Source organism: Pinus tabuliformis, chromosome J, assembly GCF_031772625.1.
Source record: "Pinus tabuliformis cultivar Carrire ecotype Pingquan chromosome J, CPIR1, whole genome shotgun sequence".
In the NCBI taxonomy this organism is placed as follows: Eukaryota; Viridiplantae; Streptophyta; class Pinopsida; order Pinales; family Pinaceae; genus Pinus; species Pinus tabuliformis.
Genome location: NC_142295.1, coordinates 262,894,190 through 262,906,025, shown reverse-complemented (window position 1 = coordinate 262,906,025; position 11,836 = coordinate 262,894,190).

Below are 11,836 nucleotides of genomic sequence, written 5' to 3'. Positions count from 1 at the left end.
TAAATATTTCTTGATGAAGTATTGGTTGGGTTGAAGCCTCAAAAAATACAAGGTTGGTGCCTTGGAGGATAGGGTTGGAGCCCTAGAAGACATGAGTCCTCAAGAAACCAGGTCAGAGCCTGTACGAGAGATAGGGTTGGAGCCCTAGAGGTTGGTGCCTCAAATTGAAAAGGTTGGAGCCTTGGAAGTCCAAGTCGGTGCTTGCCAAATACAGGTTGGAGCATGGGAGATTGAAAAACGGTGTCTTCATCTACGGTTGGAGCCCTGCATATAATGTACTTGATTTATTGAAGAAATTAATAAAATCATTTATCCTTATTGTTGTTCATTTTTTGTTCTATATATAAGTGATCTAACTAGTAAAAGTAACAATTGCAAATGAATACCGATTCACCCCCCCCCCCCCCCCCCCCAATATTTCCAACGACCTCTTTATCCATAAATTTATGCTTTTCTACTCCCTCAGTCACTGCATTGTTTGAAGTGTGTGGCATGTGTCTTGGATCATCATTGACATCAGTTCATTGATTCATTGATAATATTGGTACAATAAAAACAGGGGGTTGGAGAGAAATAGTAGAAACATTTTTTTGTTATACTTCGTAACTTTGTTTTAATTCTCATATGACATATGTTTTTTATTATTGTATTGATGCAAATAGCATTTTTTTCCTTCAATTCAGGGCTAAATGAAACTGAATTAACATTGAACATAGTTTACTATGCTTAATCAATACAAGGATAAAAGCACTTCATTCAACGATTGAACATCTTTCAACATTTTGGAAGTAGGTGCGTCCAAACATACAAGTTTAGTGATATTTTTATCAATCATAATGAGTTCCATATTGTTACAGTGAAAGCACAGACTCCAGAGTGACATGAGAGATCGAAAATAAGAAATCAAGTTACCAATGATTCAGAGATTATTTTACAAATTTCTCAATCTCTTGTTTACAATATATCTAGAGTACTAAATTGTATATGTTAAATAATAAATACACAAAATACCTAAGACAATATTGTTAAAAAATATAGTATGGTAGAGAGAAACTAAAATTTGTCATAATCTCTAAGTAAGATTGATTACATAGGTCAATGAAAATTTTATCATAAGAGCTCACAGTTCAAAATAAATAATATATTTATTATTTATAGCAATGACATTGTACTACAAAAAAGGGATCATTGATTTCAAATAGTACATATATCGTTCACCATCCATCAAAGAATCATTATCACAATACAAACATTGGAAACTATTAACATGTGTTATGGTAAACAATAAACTATTAGCTTGAAATGGAAAAACAAGTGGCTACAGAAATGATGCATGCATGTGACCATGTATCATTGATGACAAAGAGCCAAACAATTATCCGACATTATTATTATTATTGCACGTATCATTAGAAGAACCACATGCTCCTTATACTATAGCTAAATTTGCAATTTTTTGCAAGTTGATATGCATTACAAGAAGAAACAAAGAAAATTAGAAAACATAAATAAGATGCACATTTTGTTAATTCATTAGATAATAAATTCGCAATTATATATAATTGCAATGCAACACTATATATCTTAGGAAATAAAAATCCTTGTGCAACAAAGCCAATTAATAGAAGCACACAACTTGCGAAAAATACTTATGCAAATATAAAAATAATTTTTTTGGAAGATTTGATATATGTGAATAAAAAGAAAGAACACAAATGTATGGATGCCCCTGTAGAGGTCCTCTTTTTTTGACACATAACATTTCATTGAACATGTATAGAAATCAAGCAATTGAGATATTTGTAGTTTTTCTTTCTTAGTTTTTTCTTTTCAAGAAGAGACAAAAAAAAACATTTTAAGAAAAAACTAGAAAAGAGAAACGAGATACAAAATCTCTTAATTCATTTCACAATAAATTTGCAATTGTATATAACTACATTGCAACACTATATAGCTCAGAAAACAAGAACAAAAATAGTTAATTATAAAATGAACACTACATGAAAAAATAGTTATGCAAATAGGAAAATAAGGACGATTTGATCTATGGAAAAATAAAATGAAAACATAGCTATCTAAATTCTCTTGTGCTGCCTTCTTTTAACATAGAGAATTCAATTGTGCATATACATAAATGAACACATTGATACACATGCAACTGTTTTGTTTCCTTCTTTTTGTTTTTCTTTTCTTTTTTTCCCTAACAGAACACAATTCCATATTTTATAGAAAAAGAGAATCCAAGCCAATATTTTAACAGTGGAGTTCAAAACATCGACATATATATAATACGACATACTAAATATTCTGAAGTTACATTATGTTAATGTGAGATAAGATCTAATGTTCTTATTAACAAAAAACAAGACCATAGTCTTATAGAAATTTTCATATAACTAAAATATCATATTGCATAGTGTGCATTTTGCTCTTTTTTTTCATCTGGAGTAGGAAAAAGAGAAACAAGAACTAGTTATAAAAAATAAAAAATAAAAAATAAAAAATCTCAATTGAGATATCTCAACACATATCCAAAAAGCACTCGACTAAATGTTTTGTGTTTTGTATTATGCAATTTGCAATAAAAGAAAGAGTATATATTAGTATTTATGTAAGTATTTGTGAATTATGAATTGGTTCCATACTAAAAAAAAAACTTAACTGTCAAAATATATGAAATTGATGTATGAAAGAATACTTTTGTCTGCTAGTCACAGCTCTTTTATCTCAGCAATAATTTTGTTTAATGTTAAAGTAAAAAGACCTCGAATACAAAGTTTTCTTAAATTGAAAATTATAGATGATATGCTCGGCACGTATTTCTGAAAACTTGTCTCAGCAATAACTAGGAAATGTACTTTTAGCTATGGCATCTGCAACAAACAATCAGTTTTGCAATTCTTTTACCGGCGTGCATTCAACACTGTGCTCATAGTTAATTGTTGTGCCATATTTACAAAATGTGCAATTATCCGTAGTTGGATGAATGAGTTGTTTGCATTCATTGTAAATTCGTTGAAAATGAGGAGAGAAAGTATTTTTGGCTTTCAACACTCCCTGGATCTGTGTTTTTTCCCCAAGGAAAATTGAGTTGCTAGATCTAATATGTATTATCAAAATCCAAGGTTTTGCACATCAAACTAAAACTATTGTTACTTGAATAAAAAATGAATTGGTAAATACACCTATGTTCTTGACAATACAAAAGACAATAAATGCACTCTTGCAAATTCATCATTCACTGGCTCAAGTGTTGGGTGTGGAGCCTGATTATATTCTGTATTCAAAGGTATCGCCACATTGGACCCCAGTTCGTAATGGGGTGGCAACACCGCTCGTAAAATATTCGTTGCAGGGGGGGTTCGGGGGGGTGGGGGGGCAAAGCTAAGAATAGATGTAAAATTGCCTTGTAAAATGTTGTAATTTCGTAGTCAATCTGGGTCGTTCATTAGGCGGAGATCTGATGATAGAAGTTATGTTTAATTTAGGGTTTTTTGCCCTAGAAGGCAACCCCTCGCTATAGATGAGGGAATTGTATTGCGTCTATGCATATCTGTAATATATAATTCTCTAACATCAAGAAAATTTGTTGATCCAGAGCATAACTGTTGACTCCCTTTCACATCATTTCTAACATTGTTTTATAACAAATAGAGCAGAGCCATCTTTGATGCCAATTCATACTGTATTTTGAAAAAATTCTCTCTATGACTATCGTTCAATAGCAGCTGCAGTCAATCAGGAAACATATTTTTGGTTAAGAAGTCTATGAAAAAAATAATGAGGTAATTTTTACCTTGATAACAATGCAAAACAAAGATACAATAACAAATTTTCAAAGGAATTATTAGCTTTTTGTTCAAAATGCAAGTATAGTTATTTTAGCAATAGACTTACAATTGCATTATCCTCTGCAGCTTCACCATCTTTTATATTGAGTTCTAGTTTCTTGTTATTTTGGTGGCAGCCTATTACTATTGCTCCTATTGAACCAACTGCATATGCATCACTTGAGACAACAAGACTATGTATTGTTGTATATGGAGCCAGTCTGCGTTTTTTGCAAACCTGTGCAATTGATTCAATCGTGGTTTTGTCCTGTAACACTATGCAACATTTTGCATCTCCTCGTTCATAAATACCCTTGTTTCTTATCGCAAAATTTGTAATTTGAACACTATTTCCAACAATAAACATGTTTTTTAAACGATCTATAAGATTATTTCCCATGTTCACTATTATAGTGAGTTGGTCGTGACTATCAACTACCAACCAAATCAGCGTGGAGCAATCACACCTTTGCAGGAGAGTTAGTACTTTTAGTTTGTGGTAGCCCATAAATAACCAATATATCACCTTCAAAAAAAATTGCATATGCCCCTGATCATATTTCAATGATTGACGAGGATATTGGTTCCATTGTTTTTTCTCTGCTTATATGCAAAGTCAAAACAAAAGAACATGCTTCAAAAAACACTCACATTGATTGAATGTAGACATGTCATTTGACTAGACAAACATTCAGTACAACACAAACCCAACCTTTTTGGATTCTTATTTTCCACCATTTGTTCTTCCAATATTTGTTTGCTAGAACTAGATGTTTCCATGATATTGTTCCAAATTATTGGACCAACCGTTGCCAGAAAATGAAAATGCAAGTCATCAAATAAGAGATAAGTGTATAAAGAACATTTAAAATAATGTATACTCTACAATGATAAATTATATATACATGAATTATGTTTTTATGGTACTATTAGCCATTTTTGGTGGCTATGTAGTAAACGTGCACAAGTTACAATAAATAAAATGTTTTATAAATTTCAATGACAAATATACATATAATTCACTTCTGGAAAAGTGTTATTAAGAATTACGATGGGCACCTTTTTTTTAAATCAAAAGTAGTTGCACAAGAAATAATGAAATATCAACTACAAGCTAAAGCAAATAACATTATTCAGTATATAGAGCAAAATGCAACAAAGTGAGAACGAAAATGCATAAATTGCATGGCATAAAACTTTATAGTTATACAAGACAAACAAAACAAATCTATGTTCACGATTCGAAGACTTATCGGAATTTGATGTTTGCGTGTTTTTGTTGTTTTCTTGTTTTTTGTTGTGCATAATTTCTTTGTTTTCAATTTTTGCAAATCAAGGTGTTGGCTCGAAAGAATTATCAGGGGGAAGACCCTGGGTTTGGGCACAGGAGGCCAACAATGGTCTGATGTAGTCTAGGACAGCGCCGGCATTTTCACCTCACCCCAAAGGGTAAGGAGTCTCACTCGAGGCAGGCCGCGACCAAAAGGGAGAAGGGTTCAGCATGGGGTCGAAGGAGTATCAATCAGGTGCATTTGATCACATACACATATATTCATCATATGGAAAGTAGAAATAAAAACATCCTTGAATCAATCTATGAATTAACGCCTACATGCAACTGATAGGCTATTCAAAATTTTAATAGGCACACTGAGCACGAGGCCCAGTGTCGGCTATGTCTTATATTAAACTTAACATGAAATATTACATTATGATTCGGCATTCGCCATAAACATTACATAAAGTACCCGGCTCAATCCCTCAGTTTTGGATGGGTTCTGTGACCAAGTCCCTCAGATCCCAGCACTCTATCATTCAGCATCTGCAACTGTATATCCCTTCGCCTGCTCTCAGCCTCAACCGACTCCTTCTTCCGCTAGCTGGTCCAACAACAACCTTTTTCCTCTCTAATCTTCCCCTTTTATGTCCTTCTCTGTTGTCTGGACTGCCAGTTCTTGCTCGGTTGTTTTCTCCCTTGGTTGCTTATGTGCCTTCCCACCTCCTCGATTGCCTTTGCTTTCTACTGCCACCTTGCCACCACTCCTCCGAAACTGTTCATTCCGCCACCCAACCGTTGTTGCCATCTGTTTCTTTCCTACCCTTCGGTTAGTCAAAACTGGTCAAAACCTTTCAAAATTAAACGAAGGCCCCAACAGGCCCCGACCACAATTTCTTGACTCGTCCCCGAGTCAAGTCATTTCGACCTTTGTCGGTCCTGTTGTTACTTCCATGTGCTCTACAGGTGGTGGTTGCATTACTACCAGCACTGTCTCTGTTGTTTGTTGTACTGGCACTTATGTTGCTTCAATCGTTGCTTGCGGAGTGGGTGCCTCTTCTGCCTTGATCCTGGCTTGCAGCGTGGCATCTGTTCCTGTGGCCCCTTCTTGCCCTTGTGGTTCCCCCGTTCCAAATGAAGGCTTCAACTCTAGGACTGAGGTTGTTGTCGCTGCCTGAACTCAGTGTATCTTTGAAGGGCCAGGTCCCAGGTGGCGAGAATTGCATCAGCGCATTGAGTGAACACATCGGTTGATTGCGATGTTAGGTTTATTTGTCGCTATCTCTGCAGGTCGTTCCATTTCTGGCCGCTGGAGTCGCATGCCTCCTTCAAGAGTAGAACTTGCATTCGAACTGGGGGTCACAGATCTCTGATTATTCGTTTCGTCTTCGCTGACTCCTCCTCAATGTTGTCAACCTGGGCATGGAGGATGTCGATTTTCTCATTGATCTGCTACAACTGGGTATGGTTTGTATAATCCCTTATGCTAGCGAATAGTGACTGAATTTGTTCTCTTAGCGGGTAAACCAGGTGGTTCTTTAGTGCTAAACTGCCTGACCAGTCATGGACCTTGTCCATTAGGGCGTATCCGTCGGTGAGGGCCTTGGCCAAGGCTTGCTTCTTCACTTCCAGTTCCCTGACCTTTCCCTCGACCATCCGCGTGTAAATTTCCACTGGATCTGGTAGTGCGGACCTTACTGTCTCTAGATTCCTCCTCATCTCAGCGTTGGTGGTTGCCATGCGCATGCACGCCGTCTATATGTGATTGCAGCAACTGACCTATGTGCAGACATCCATGTCCGTCGGTGCTTAAGTGTTGGCCTCGGTGACAGTCGGCCATGTTGATCTAAACCATTGTGTAATCTGATTAACTTGGGCATGCAATTCCATGTTTGCTTGTCATACGCAATCTCGCTCCTCCGTCACCATGTGCAACTGCTTCATCTGTTGTTTGTGTTCTTTAGCCAAGTCCTCATGGAGGCTCTCGGCCTTGTGTGTTGCTTGCTAAATAAATGAAAATAATTAGGTCGATGACCAGTGATGGAGTGTATCGGCCTGCATTGTGTTTGGTTTAGGGAACTACTGCTATAGGGGTAGGCCTCTGGCGATAGATTTGTCGGAATGGGAGGCGGGTGAGTGCACCTGGTGTGATGGTGGAGTGAACTGTGGGGTGATTGGAATAATGCTAAGGTTTGGTGACACTGCGAGATTTATAGGGAGAGTTGGTAGGTACGTTTCAGTGCTTTCCCCCTACCAAATGCTATCCAGGCGTCTCCCTTATGGTGGGTCTAACCTAAGCATTAGTGATGTATTCTCCGTTGGTGGCGTTCCCATGGTCGAGGTGGTGCCCTATGTCTGGTCGGCTAACTGAACTTCTGCTTCTGCAATAGTCCTTCGTTGGCCGAACGGGAGGATCTCGGACAGGGTCGCAGAAGTGGAAGCGGTGTGCGAGGACGAATCTCATGACTGATGTAATGCGATGGATGTAGTAGCATGGATCTCTTCAACTATGGTGGTTGTAGAGATTGACTGCTCGACCTCAACAGTGAGGTCGACGATTGGAGCTGGCGGGTTAATTTTTGGCTTTTTAGCAGCCGTCTTTTTGGCTGTCGAGGTTCAGATGACTCGCTTTTTTTGAGGATTGGGGACCGTGATATGGGAGGGAGCCTGAGTTACTCCTGAGGGAAGCGCCATAGCGAGCGGTGGCATTACAATGGGGGAAAGCATGGTGGAACCTTGAAAGTGCTCAGGATAGTTACTCTCACCTAGGTTGAAGCTGGCGAATGTTCGTCTTAGTTCGAACATCTTTTCCTCCATCTGGAGAAGCATCGGCTAGAGTGCTTCATCGGCGGCCCACTTTCGACTGCTCTCTGCCCCATCTCCCTCTCGGCCCTATGGCATCAAGGCTCCAAAAAGGTACTTGGGTTTCCCTTCTCTTACCTCACAGGCCACTCCTAGCTAGGACTCCACCTCTCTGCGCAACGCTTTGTCCGTCAGGCTAAACCTTTGCGGCCTCAACTTAAACGTGCTCGGGTTGACACACCGCGGTCTTAGGTAAGTGTGCACGTGGGAGGTGCCAAACCAGAGCTCATCTAAGAATTCATCTAATAGAGCCTTGGGTATCCTATCGGTGGACCGAATGGTGTCCACCATTTGCTCGTACCAGCCCTTGAAAGCTCTCTCGTTGGTTTGTTTTGTGTTGGTGATCCAAATTTAAACAAGAACGCAACAAATTACATAGATAACCATAAACACAGAGATGTAGTAGAGATAATACTTCATTTCATTAATGTAAAATACTGAAATATGCTTACAAATAGCAATGGAAATAAACCAGCTAGGGCAATGGTAGCTTATCTCTGAGAAGAGATGTGGGGGCTACATGCCTTTGAACTGTGTTACAATGAGGCTCGAAGGCCTATTTATTGTTGAGAAACAATGGAAAACCCTGAACATCCAAAAACTTAACCTTAGAAGATGAAACGCCAAACTGTGGGCCCTGTTTGGGTAAATTGGTACATCAACTTCCTAGGGTCGTAAATTTGGCATATGATCTCTGTTTGACGTGCACAATATCTCGTTAGAAAGATCTATCCGAGAACTACAACTTTGGGAAGAACAACATGGGTCCATGGACCCATGTTGCTCCCAGTTTTCCACAAAAACGTCGTTTAGGGCCTCAAAACGGCTCTGGAAGTTCAGGACCCGAAAAACTGCTCTGGAAGTTCAGGACCCAAAAAACTGCTAAAAATAGTAAACTATGCTACAATTAAGGAAACTGAAAAGCTGAAAGAAACAATGGTGGGAGTCCAAGTGGACTTGGCAGGTGGCCACCAATATCCACCTAGATCATTCCTCCTCCCTTAGGAAGTAATGGTCCCCATTGCATTGAGTTCCTCCATGAGATGAGGAAACTTCTGTTGAACTTGGTCCCTGGTGAGCCACTTGCCCTAGTGAAGGAGTTGGCCTACTTTGACAACTCAATACAGTTCGATATTCTGTTGGCGAGTGTGCTTGATCTGTGTGTCCATGATCCGATCAGTTGCAGCTTGTTCCATGCAATATGGATTTAACTCTATGGGTGTGAGTTGTTCTGCAATGTCAGATGTGTCTAGTAATGGTGGAAAGTATGGTCGAAGACAATCCACATTGAGCACTAGGTGTAAGCTAAGGAATGGGGGAATGTTGAGCTCAAATGCATTGTCTCCCGTAGCCTTGGTAATGGTGTATGGACCATATCAGAGTGGTCTGAGTTTCCGATAGGCTCTGGTAAGGCGTTCCTTTTGCAAATGCAACTAGACTTTGTCACCCACCTAAAACTTGTGTGGCACCCGATGTTGATCGTGTCGCAGCTTTTACTTGGCATTTTATTTCTCCAGAATTTCATGGACCTGCTGGCTAATATGTTGGAAGTGCTCAATGAAGTTGGTTGCCTTATCTGTTTCGGACTGGACACGAGCCAAATCTGTGTGAGTAGCTACAAATGGCATGGCCACATCAATGGGACATAGTGGCTGGAATCCCAAGCCCACCTGAAAAGGGTTGTGGTCAGTCGAGCTGTGAAAAGCCCAGTTGTAGCTATGTTGAACATAGGGGAGGCTCTCGTCCCATGTGCGTGCATGCTTTGAGTTGTACATGCACATAATGTGTACGATCATCCTGTTGACAACCTCTGTCTGGCCATCCGTTTGTGGATGGAAGGTTGTGGACTTAGTGAGTTTGGTGTCCAGCATCGACCAGAGACTGGACCAAAATGTACTGAGGAACCTGCTGTCCCGATCTGAGATGATAGACAGTGGGATCCCAAAGTGTACCCACACTCGTTCAAAGAAGATTTTAGCAGTGGCTTTTGCTGTGATATTCTTCATGCAGGCCGCCATAATGGCCATCTTCGAGAACCTGTCGACGACAACAAAAACACAGTTGTTTCCTTGCTTAGTGGAAGGAAGGCCTGACATGTAATCCATGGAGATAGATTCCCAAGGTCGACTAGGGGTAGGCAGCGGGGTATAGAGGCCTTGCTTCTTGATGGTCGGTTTGGCAATGGCACAGGCAGTGCATGATCTGATGTACTTCCTGACATCCTGTTGAAGATTTGGCCAATAGAAATACTTCTGCAGTACTACCACCATTTTCTTGACCCCAAAATGCCCAACAGCCCGACTGTAGTGTGCTTCCAAAATCATCTTGGCACGCTCGCTTGAAGGAACACAAAGGTGACCCAGGTCACATAACAGGGCATCCTGGAGGTGAAAATCTGGAACATGTTGACCTTCCAAGAGTGTCTGGTATGTGTAGCCGAATTCTAGGTCACTTTTGTAGAGAAGTTGCCAATCAAAAGTCTTGTGCCCACAAGAGTTGAGCACGGTGGTTAATGCCATGATCGGTGGTCAACTGAGGCAATATGAAACATTATTCAATACTTGATATTCAAATGGAACTGTTGTAGGTATGTGGACCACTTCTAATGGAAATCATTCTACAATTTCCCTTGGGTCTGTATGAACTGCAGGGGTCGATGGTCTGTGTGGATCACTGTTTCCTTCTCCAAAATGTAATGCTTCCATTATCGGCAGGCTTGCACAATGGAATACATTTCTTTGTCATAAGTGGGATACTTTCGGACTGTGTCTGAAAGTGTCTAACTGTGATATGCCATTGGATGCCCATGTTGAGTAAAGACTGCGCCAATAGCATAGTCAGAGGAATCTGTCTCGACCTCAAATGGTTGTTGCGAGTTTGGTAATGCGAGCACTGGTGCCGTGCAGAGGCAATCTTTCAACTCTGTGAATGCCTTCTGTTGAGATTCAGACCAAAAGAATTTTGCTTTCGCTCCTCCCTTGGTGACTTGACTAAAGGGCCAAGTGATATGAGAAAATTCCAACACAAACCTGTGGTAGAAGTTGGCAAGACCTAGAAAGCTATAGAGCTCTGTCAGAGTTGTTGGAGATGGCCAATCCCGAATGACTTGGATATTGGTTGGATCTTCATGCTCCCCTTGTTCATCAATAATGTATCCCAGATACTAAACCTGGGTCATGCCAAAAGTGCATTTCTCCAAATTGGCACATAACTTGTGTTGTCGCAATGTTTGGAGAACCTGTCAGATGTGGTGGAGGTGCTCTTCCCAACTCTGGCTGAAGATCAGGATGTCATCCAAGTATACCACTATAAATGAGTTGGTGAATGGCTGCAAGATGTCATCCATTAGCCTCATGAAGGTTGCAAGATCATTCGTCAATCCGAAAGGCATAACCAACCATTCAAAAAGTCCCTCCTTAGCTTTGAAGGCAGTCTTCCATACATCAGAGGGTTCGATTGGTACCTGGTGATATACTGACTTCAAATTTATCTTGCTGAAATATTTTTTCCCCCTTCAGTTGGTCCAAGAGATCATCAATCCGTGGGATCGGGTACCTATTACAGATAGTGATCTTGTTCAATGCCCGATAGTCAATACAGAGTCTCCAAGTCCCATCCATCTTCTGTACCAATGCAATTGGGCTCCCACAAGGTGATGAACTTAGACGAATGTGACCTTTCTGCAGCAGCTCCTAAATCTACCTCTTGATTTCATCGTTCTCTAGAACGGAGAGCCGATAGATTGGTCCATTGGGCAACAGTGCACTTGGGGTCAGATCAATGGAGTGCTCGACCTGACAGTGCAGAGGAACCCCTGCTGGGGAGGTGAAGATGTCCTCGTACTCCTCCACAACCTTTTCCATCTGTA